General features: G+C 40.1%; 1 protein-coding gene across 1 annotated transcript in view; it reads left to right on the top strand.

Moving 5' to 3' along the window:
• Window positions 1-266: 266 nt before the first annotated feature.
• Window positions 267-9,538, top strand: part of ADCYAP1R1 (ADCYAP receptor type I) — a 143,013-nt gene continuing 133,741 nt past the window's right edge. Inside the window, exon 1 of the mRNA XM_053218259.1 lies at window positions 267-290. The gene's annotated coding sequence lies outside the window, so the exon portion shown is untranslated. The remainder of the gene's footprint in view (window positions 291-9,538) is intronic.

Here is a 9,538-nt window from a genome sequence, read left to right as displayed (position 1 = left end):
ATATCCAACAGGAGCCGGTCCCTGAGGCCTATCCACCAGCTACAAGACCCCAGCCCCAGCTATGGGCAGGCCGAGAGACACCACTTTGCAGCCTGCTCAGGCCAGCTGGCATCAGAAGAAGCAGCAGTTGCTCAGCATCACCACCAGGGGGCACCAGACAGGAGCGACGGCAAAGCCTCGGTGGCTCTGGATCTGGGCCCTGGGCTGGGAGCCCCAGGGTCTCTGGGAAGAACCCACCTGTCCCTGCCCTCAAGGAGCCCACCTGCTTGTGGGACAGACAGACCCATCAGGTGAGAGAAAGAACTAAACACGAGCTATTTTTTAAATTTAGCTTTAATTGTATACGTGGGGTGCACAAAATTTTTTTCTTAAACACTGCAATATCAGAGTTAATGCAAATGTTCCATTCGACCATTCCTCACATTCCATCCCTATGAACCTGTGGAAATTTGGGTTCAAGTCCTTGTGTGAACATATGTTTTTGTTTCTCTTGGATAGATACTTGGAAGTAAGATTATTGGGTCAGATAAGTGTATGTTTAACTTTATATGCAACTACCAAATTCTTCCCTAGAGAGGCTGTACCATTTGACATCCCCACAGCAATGGGGGGAAGAAAGAAACCGTCCCTCTCTTTCCCTGTAGTTATTCTAGTGTATGCATAGTGGAGCCCGTGGTGAAATTTATATTTCTATGACGGCTAATGTTGTTGAGAATCTTTAAACGTGCTTACTTGTCATTCATCTCGTCTTTGGTGAAGCAACAATTCACATCTTAACCATTCTTTTAAAATCCAGTTGTGTTCTATTAAGCGGTGGGAATTCTTTGTGCATAGTAGGTATGATTTCTTTATAAGATATGTATTTTAGAAATATTTCCTCTCGTTTAATGGCTTGCCTTTTCATCTTCTTAATTTAACTATGTCTCTTGGTAACGCTGTATTTTAGAATAATTTTTAAGAGCACCTGGGTGGCTCAGTCGGTTGAATGTCCGACTTTGGCTCGTGGGTTCAAGCCCCGCGTCAGGCTCTGTGCTGACAGCTCAGAGCCTGGAGCCTGTTTCGGATTCTGTGTCTCCCTCTCTCTCTGCCCCTCCCCTGCTTGTACTCTCTCTCTCTCTCTCAATAATAAATAAACATTAAAAGAATAAAAAAAATTTTTTAAATAATTTTAGACATACAGGACAATTGCAAAGGTAGTGCAGACAGTTTGTCTAATTTTAACATCTTATATAACCATGGTACAATTATCAAAAATAAGAAGTTAACATTAATACAATACAATAACTAAACTACACATTTTATTCAGATTCCACTAATGTCCTTTTTCTGTTCCAGGATCCAATATAGGATGACACTGGGCCCTCTCATTGGACAGAGCTAGAAAATATATAAACATATACTCATCCATATATGTTCACACCCATGTATGTATGTACCTACCTATTAACATACCTACCTTTTTTCCTGTCTCTCTATATCTATCCTTAAAGGGAAACATGATTTTATACTAATACCTTTGACCCCAATCCAGCACTGTGTATTCATTCTGGCTTTTTTTTCTTTATTTAGTTGTAACTTCTTTGGCTCTCATTAACCACAGTATCTTCATTTGGATCTTATCATCTACAATATATTTACCTATTTTCTCCACCCTACTATACATATGCAATGTATTTTCAGGATTGCTAACCCATACCTTTGTGAAAAACAAATTTACCAAATAGAGTGCAGAATTCATGTGTGGTACTTTTCACCTTTACCCCCACAGTGTCCAGGCAAACACTTAGGCCAACCCTTTTCTCTCCTACTCCCTAGAGTGTGGTTATGTCATATATTTGTAATACAGGCAGATTCATTTGCCATAGACTGGATGACATCCTGAACACCTCTGCCATTTTGGTTGATTTTCCTTCCTTGAGATGTACAGTTCAATGCATTTTGACATGTATGGAATCATATATCCCAACACCACATTATAATACCAGGAACTTCTTTGACTTACCAGATTCCATCATACTGCTTCAGTATAATCAGACTCCTCTCTTACCCCCCATACTTAGTAATTACTGATCTTTTTGGCCCAGTCATTTCTCTCCCTAGTATGTCATGCAAAGAATAACAGAGTGTAGCCTTTTGGGTTTGGCTTTCTTCTTTTACCTATTAAAGTAGATTTAAGATCCATCCATCTTGTTGCAGGAATCAATAGCCTGTCTCATTTTATTGTTGAGTTATTACCTATTGCGTGAATGCTCCATAGTTTGTTTATCATCATCTGTTGAAGGACATCTTGGTCACTTCCAGTTCTGGGTGATTATGAATAAAGCTGCTATACACAATTGTATACAAGTGTTCACTTGGATAGGTACCTAAAAGTAGGATTGATGGCAAGTGTATACTGAACTTTCAAACAAACTGCTAAGCTGTTTTTCAAAGTGGTACTATTTTACATTCTCTCCAGCAACATGCAGAAGTTCTAGTTGTTCTGTATCTTTGTCTGCACTTGGTTTTGTCAGTTTTTAAACCTAATACATGTGTAGTTTGTGGTTTCCATTATTTACATTTTAACCTACCTGGGCCTTTATTTAAAAAGAATTTCTTGCAGGTAGCAGATAGCTGTTTCTTGATTTGTCTCTAGCTGTTTCTTGATTTTTCTCTCAATCTACCGATCTCATTAATTGGGGTGATTAGTCCATTTACATTTAATGTATTCATTGATATTGTTGGATTTACCTCTACAGTTTTGCTATTTTCTCTTTATTTGTACTGTACGCTTTGTTTCATTTTTCTTCCTTTCCTTTTCCCTCCCCCCACCTTCTCCTCCTCCTCCTCCTTCTTCTTTTTGATTAACCAGTTTTTATACGATTGATTGTATATCTCTGGTATTGGCTGCTTAACTGTTTCTCTTTGTTTTGTGTGTGTGTGTGTGTGTGTGTTTGCGTGTGTCTGTGTATCAGCTCAAGGATTTCCAGTGTATATCTTTAATTTATTAGAGTATATCCTTGACTATATTACACTGCTTCACAGAGTATATACAAACTGCAAACATACACTTCCATTTTCTTCCATTTTCATTTTTGACTATTGTTTTCATACTTCTTACTTCTATATGTGCCATAAATCCCACAATACATTTTTATTACTTTTGCTATAAATAATCAATTATTGGGGCACCTGGGTGGCTCAGTCGGTTGAGCGTCCGACTTTGGCTCAGGTCATGATCTCACTGTCCGTGAGTTCGAGCCCCGCGTCGGGCTCTGTGCTGACAGCTCACAGCCTGGAGCTTGTTTCGGATTCTGTGTCTCCCTCTCTCTCTGACCCTCCCCCGTTCATGCTTTGTCTCTCTCTGTCTCAAAAATAAATAAATGTTGAAATGAAAAAAAAATAATCAATTATTTTTGTCATTTTAAAAATTGTGGTAGAATGTACGTAACATAAAACTTACCCTTTTAATCATTTTAAGTGTACAGTTTAATGGCATAAGTACTGAAGTATTAGGTATTCACAATGTTGTACAACCAGCATCACTGTCTATTTCTAGAAGTTTTCATCATCCTCAACAGAAACTCTGCATCCATTAGGTAACAACTCCCCATTTCCCCAGACCCTGGTAACCTGTATTCCACTTTCTGTGTCTATGAATTTGACTACTCTAGCTATCTCATATAAGTGGAATCATACGGTATTTGTCTTTTCGTGACTGGCTTCTTTCACTTAGCATAATGTGTTCAAGTGTCGTCCATGTTGAAGTGTATATCACTACTTCATTCCTTTGTATGGCTGAGTAATATTCCATTGTGTGTATGTACTACGTTGTGTTTATCCATTCATCTATTTTTTTAAATTTTTTTTAACATTTTATTTATTTTTGAGACAGAGAGAGACAGAGCATGGACAGGGGAGGGGCAGAGAGAGAGGGAGACACGGAATCCGAAACAGGCTGCAGGCTCCAAGCTGTCAGCACAGAGCCCGATGCGGGGCTCGAACTCACGAACCGCGAAATCATGACCTGAGCTGAAGTCGGACGCCCAACCGACTGAACCACCCAGGCGCCCCTCCATTCATCTATTGATGGACGCTTGGGTTGTTTCCACCTTTTGCCTATTGTGAATAATTCCACTATGAACTTCGATCTACAAATCCTATTGGGAGTTCCTGCTTTCGATTCTTTTGTATATATGGCTAGGGATAGAAGTGTTTAAGTTTTTGAGAAACTGCCAAACTGTCTTCCACAGCAGCTGTACCATTTTACATCCCCACCGGTGGGGCATGAAGACTCCAATTTCTCCACATCCTCATCAACATTCGTTATTTCTCATTTTTGAAAATAAAAAATGTGTGTGAAGTTATATCTCATTGTGGTCTAGATTCGGATTTCCCAAATGATTAATGATGCTGAGCTTCTTTTTATGTGTATATCATCTTTGAAGAATGTCTATTCAAGTCTCTTGTCCATTTTTGAATTGGGTTGTTTATTTTCTTGTTGTTGAGTTATAAGGGTTTTTTATATTTTTTGAATATTTTTGAATATATTTTGAATATTTACCAGATACATGACTTGTAGATATTTTCACCCATTCTATGGGATTTTTTCATTCCCTTGATTGTGCCCTTTGCCGGACAAAATTTTTTAATTTTAGTAATATCCAATGTATTTATTTTTGTTCCCTGTGCATTTAGTGTTGTATTTAAGACATCATTGTGAAATCCAAGGTAATGAAGATTTTCCCTTATGTTTTCCACTAAGAGTTTTATAGTCTTAGCTCTTAAATTTAGGTCTTTATCTATTTGAGTTAAGTTTTGTATATGGTGTGAGTAAGGGTCCAACTTCGTATTTTGCTTGTGGAAGTCTAGTTTTTCCAGCAGTGTTCATAGAAAAGACTGTCTTTTACCCATTGAATGGTCTTGCCAGAGTTGTCAAAAATCAATAGACCATATATGCATGGGTTTATTTCTGGGCTCTCTATTCTATTTCATTGGTCCAGATGTGTATATTTATGCCAGTCCCACATTGTTTTGATTATTGTGGCTTTGTAGTAAGTTTTAAACTTAGGAAGTGTGAGGTCTCTAACTCTTTTCCCCCGATATTCTTTTGATTCTTCAAGGTTCCCCTGAAATTCCATATGAATTTTAATATGGATTTTTGTATTTTTAAAAAAAAATGCCATTGTGAATTTTATAAGGATTTCATTGAATTTATGTATTACTTTGGGCAGTATTGTCATTTTAACAAATTAAGTCTTCTAATCCATGAACACAAGACATATTTTCCTTTCTTTAGATCGTTAATTTCTTTCAGTAATGTTTTGCAGTTTTGTTTTGTGTTTTTTTTTGTAAAAGTCTTTCACCTCCTTGTTTAAATTTTTTCAAAACGTCTTGTTTACTATTGTAAGTGGATGAAATGGTTTTCTTAATTTTATTTTTTTCAACGTTCATTTATTTATTTAGAGAGATGGAGAACATGAGTAGGGGAGGGGCAGAGAGAGAGGAAGAGAGAGAATCCCAAGCAGGCACCATGCTCAGCACAGCGCCCAACTCAGGGCTTGATCTCATGACCATGAGAACACAAACTGAGCTGAAATCAAGAGTGGGTCGGTCGCTCAACTGACTGAGCCACCCAGGCACCCCTTAATTTCTTTGCAGATTGTTTAATTTTTAATGTACAAAAAAACCAACATATTTTTGCATGTCAATTTTTATCCTGCAATTTTATTTAAGTGTTTATTAACCTTAGTAGTGTGTGTGTGTGTGTGTGTATTCTTTAGGGTTTTCTGCAAATAAGATCATGTCATCTACCAACAGATAATTTTACTTTTTCCTTTCCAAACTGGGTGCTTTTTATTTCTTTTCCTGCCTCATTATTCTGGCTAGAACTTCTAGTACTACACTGAATAGAAGTGGTGAAAGCAGACATCTGTCTTGTTCCTCATCTTAGGGGAAAAACTTCCAGTCTTCACCACTGAGCATGATGTTCACTGTGGGTTTTTCATTTGTGGCCTTTATCATGTTAAGAAAGTGCCCTTCTAGTCTTAGCGTATCGAGCATTTTTGTCTTGAAAGGGTGTTCAAATTCGTCACATGCGTTTTCAGCATCAATTGAGATTATCATGTGTGCTTTTTTCTTCACCTATTGAAACCCAAAATTTTGTATATTTTGTTTGGACTTCCTATTTTTTTTAAAGATTCTTTTTTCTTTAAATGTTCATTTATCTTTGAGAGATTGAGAGAGCACAAGTGGGGGAAGGGCAGAGAGAGAGAGAGAGACAGAGGATCTGAAGTGGGCTCTGCCCGGACAGTGGCAAGCCTGAATGTGGGGTTCCAACTCAAGAACTGCGAGATCATGACCTGAGCCAAAGTCAGACGCTCAACCGACTGAGCCACCCAGGAGCTCCTGGATGTCCTGTTGTTAGGGCAGAAGGAGGGTAAACTCGTCTCTGCTACTCTGATTTGGCTGCAAGCAGAAGTTTTCAAATACATTAAAAAAAAAAATCTCTCCATGTGAATACAAATAGATTATTTCATCCTTTTAATAGTATTTTAATAGTATTTAATAATATGTTCTATAGTCTTCTGCTATATGAACAGATCACATTTTCTCTTGCTATTCCATTATCATTGGACATTTGTGTTGTTATCTGGTTTTTACTATGTAATACTTTTCTCTGGGGCAAATATTCAGAAATGGAGCTTCTGGTTTTTGAGTATGTTTATGCACAGATTTAAAAGATCAGGACATCTGGGTGGCTCAGTTGGTTATGTGTCCAACTCTTGATTTCAGCTCAGGTCATGATTTCACTGTGGTGAGATGGAATCCCAGGTGAACTCTTTGCTGGGGTGGAACCTGCTTAAGAATCTCTCTCTCTCTCTCTCTCTCTCTCTCTCTCTGCCCCTCCCCAACTCGAACACATGCTCTTTCTCTCAAAAATAAATAAATAAACTTAAAAAACCAAAAGATCATATCAAATTCTTTTCAAAATGGGTGCACCAATGTTCACTCGATCTGCAAAGTATGAGTACCAGCTGCCCACATTATTTTGCAAATATCACATTAGCCATTAACATTTTAGGCAATGTGATTGGTGGAAAAGGGCAGCTCATTATTATTTTAATTTTCATTTTCTTGAGTATTAGTGATGTTGAGCATCCCCACATCTGTTTATTGGTCCTGTAATTTACTTATTTTCTGAATTGCCTGCTTATATCTTTGGCTCACTTTTCGATTGGGTTGTTTTTCTACTTACTGTTGATTTGTAGATTTTTTAAATGTTTTTGACATTTGTCATTATTGGTCACAAATATTTCTTTAGGTATGCAGCTTGCTTGCAGTTTTATCTGTGGTGTCCTTTCTGGAGCATACATTTTTTTAAAATGTAGATGTTGTCAAACTTATTAATCCTTTCTTTGTGGTTTTTATTTTTTATATAAGAAAGTTGTCTTTCTTCTGAGGTCATAAAAATAGATTTCCATTCTTGGGGAAAAAAATCTTACTATTTTTTTATAGTTAGGGCTTTAAACATTGTAGAATCTATGTTTCGTAAATGTGAGCTAGAGAGTTAATCTTATTTTTTCCATACAAAGAAAGAAAGAATCGATTGTTCTAACCTTATTTGCTACTACATGCTGCTATTAGTGACTGTCCCCCTGTGAGCTAGGCTCTGTGTAAGGTAGTTTATATGCCTTTTCTTGTTTCTTTTCTTGTCAAGCCTAGCTTGACCCTAGAGAGGGTATCATGCCCCTTTTCCAGGTGGGGAAACTGAGGCTAAAAAGGTTACATAACTTGCCCACGGTCACACAGCTGGCAAGTGGCGGAGGCAGAATTTGAGCCTGAGTAGATACAGAGATAGTTAAAGACGGGAGTTCAGTGACCCTGGTCTATTCAGAAGGACAATGGGCTCGGGAGATCCTTGGATCAGGGTTTCTCAACCTCAGTTCTATTGACTTTTTTTTTTCTAATTTTTTAAAATGTTTACTTATTTATGAGAGAGAGAGAGAAAACGAGGGTGAGCATGAGCTGGGGAGGGGCAGAGATAGAGGGGGACACAGGATCTGAAGCGGGCTGTGCACTGACCGAGAGCTCTATATGGGGCTCGAATTCACAAACCGCAAGGTCACGACCTGAGCTGAAGTCGGACACTTAACCGACTGAGCTTCCCTGCTGGCCCCATTGACCTTTAAAACCAGATAATTTGTTGTATGGTCGTGGGGGTCACCCCGTGCGTTGTAGGACGTTCACCGGCCTCTCGGGTTTCAATCCATTATACACCAGTTGCATCTTACCACTCTTCCTCCCCACCCTTCACCCCTGGCTGTGATCACGTAGACTGCCTTTAGGCACTGTCAAATATTCCCTGGGGGATGAAATTGCTCCCATTTAGAACATAATAATTATTAAGTGTCATATCAATTATGAACCGTGATTAATGCTAATGACATTGACGCTAATTACCCACGGTTATTGGTGGCAACATGCGTGCTCCCGCTGTTGCTTATTTGTAGCTGATGGACGGTAGGTTTCAGCTTTTCCTTTAAAATCAATCACACCTCCTCAGAGCGCTGCTCTCGCACCTGTGAGTCCTCACTTGGCCTTCCCCGCCCCCGCCACCCCCCCCCCCCCCCAGCTCTGTTTCATCCTGAAGACCAGCTGAGAGCCCTGTGTGTGCCTCCTGCCCGCACCGTTTTCACAGGGAAGCACAGAAACTCCTTTGGGAAAGGGCAGGTGGGTCTGGGGCATGGGGTGGGTCATGTTTTCTTTTCAAAATATTTTTCTTCGACGCTGTGTCGGCGATGAATGCAAATGGAAAAATAAAGCCCCGCTGATGTAAAATGATACCTCACCCTAGACGTGGCGGGGGTGGGGGAGGCTTCATCATTCATGATTCGCGTCCGGGCTGTAAACAGGCCTGCCGTCACCAGCAAGCTCTGGGATTGCAGACCTGCACACAGATGTCGGGAGCCACCAGGGACAGTGGCATTCAGGGCCCTGGGAGATACAGCGTGCTTCCAAATCCCCAGCTGCTGTACGAGATCCGGTGTCACCTAGAACACTGTCTTTAGCTCGGCCAATTGGGATTCCATGTTTTAAAGTCTAAAACAATAATAAAAACGACCAGGTAACAAACGTTCAAAATCATTTGAGCAGCTATGGTAAGTCCTCTAGTTTTTGCTATTGGTAACAGTTGTCTTGCTCTACTCAGGGTGGTCTAGCTCCTTGAAACCCCTTGCAAACCTCCCATTCGGGCTCATTTCCCCCTGTTGCCATAAAGATTTCTGGAGACTCTGACGAGCCCCTGGGTGAAGTCTAGAGCCTCGATGTTTGTAGATTCCACCCTGCCTTCCAGGCTGGCATCCTTTCTGGGGAAACAAGCCAGGTCCTGCTGATGGGACACCTTCTTGGCCAGCCTGTGCAGGGGCTTCATGACCACGTTTCCTTTTCTAAGCTCATTCCTACCCTCAACCCCTGCTGCATCGCCACAGCCCCGAGCCCACCCTTCAGCCCTGTGGATGAAGCTGGGCTCACCGACTAAACCGGGGGCTCCCTGACG

Source organism: Acinonyx jubatus, chromosome A2, assembly GCF_027475565.1.
Source record: "Acinonyx jubatus isolate Ajub_Pintada_27869175 chromosome A2, VMU_Ajub_asm_v1.0, whole genome shotgun sequence".
Taxonomy (NCBI): Eukaryota; Metazoa; Chordata; class Mammalia; order Carnivora; family Felidae; genus Acinonyx; species Acinonyx jubatus.
This window is presented reverse-complemented; position numbering and strand designations above follow the sequence as displayed.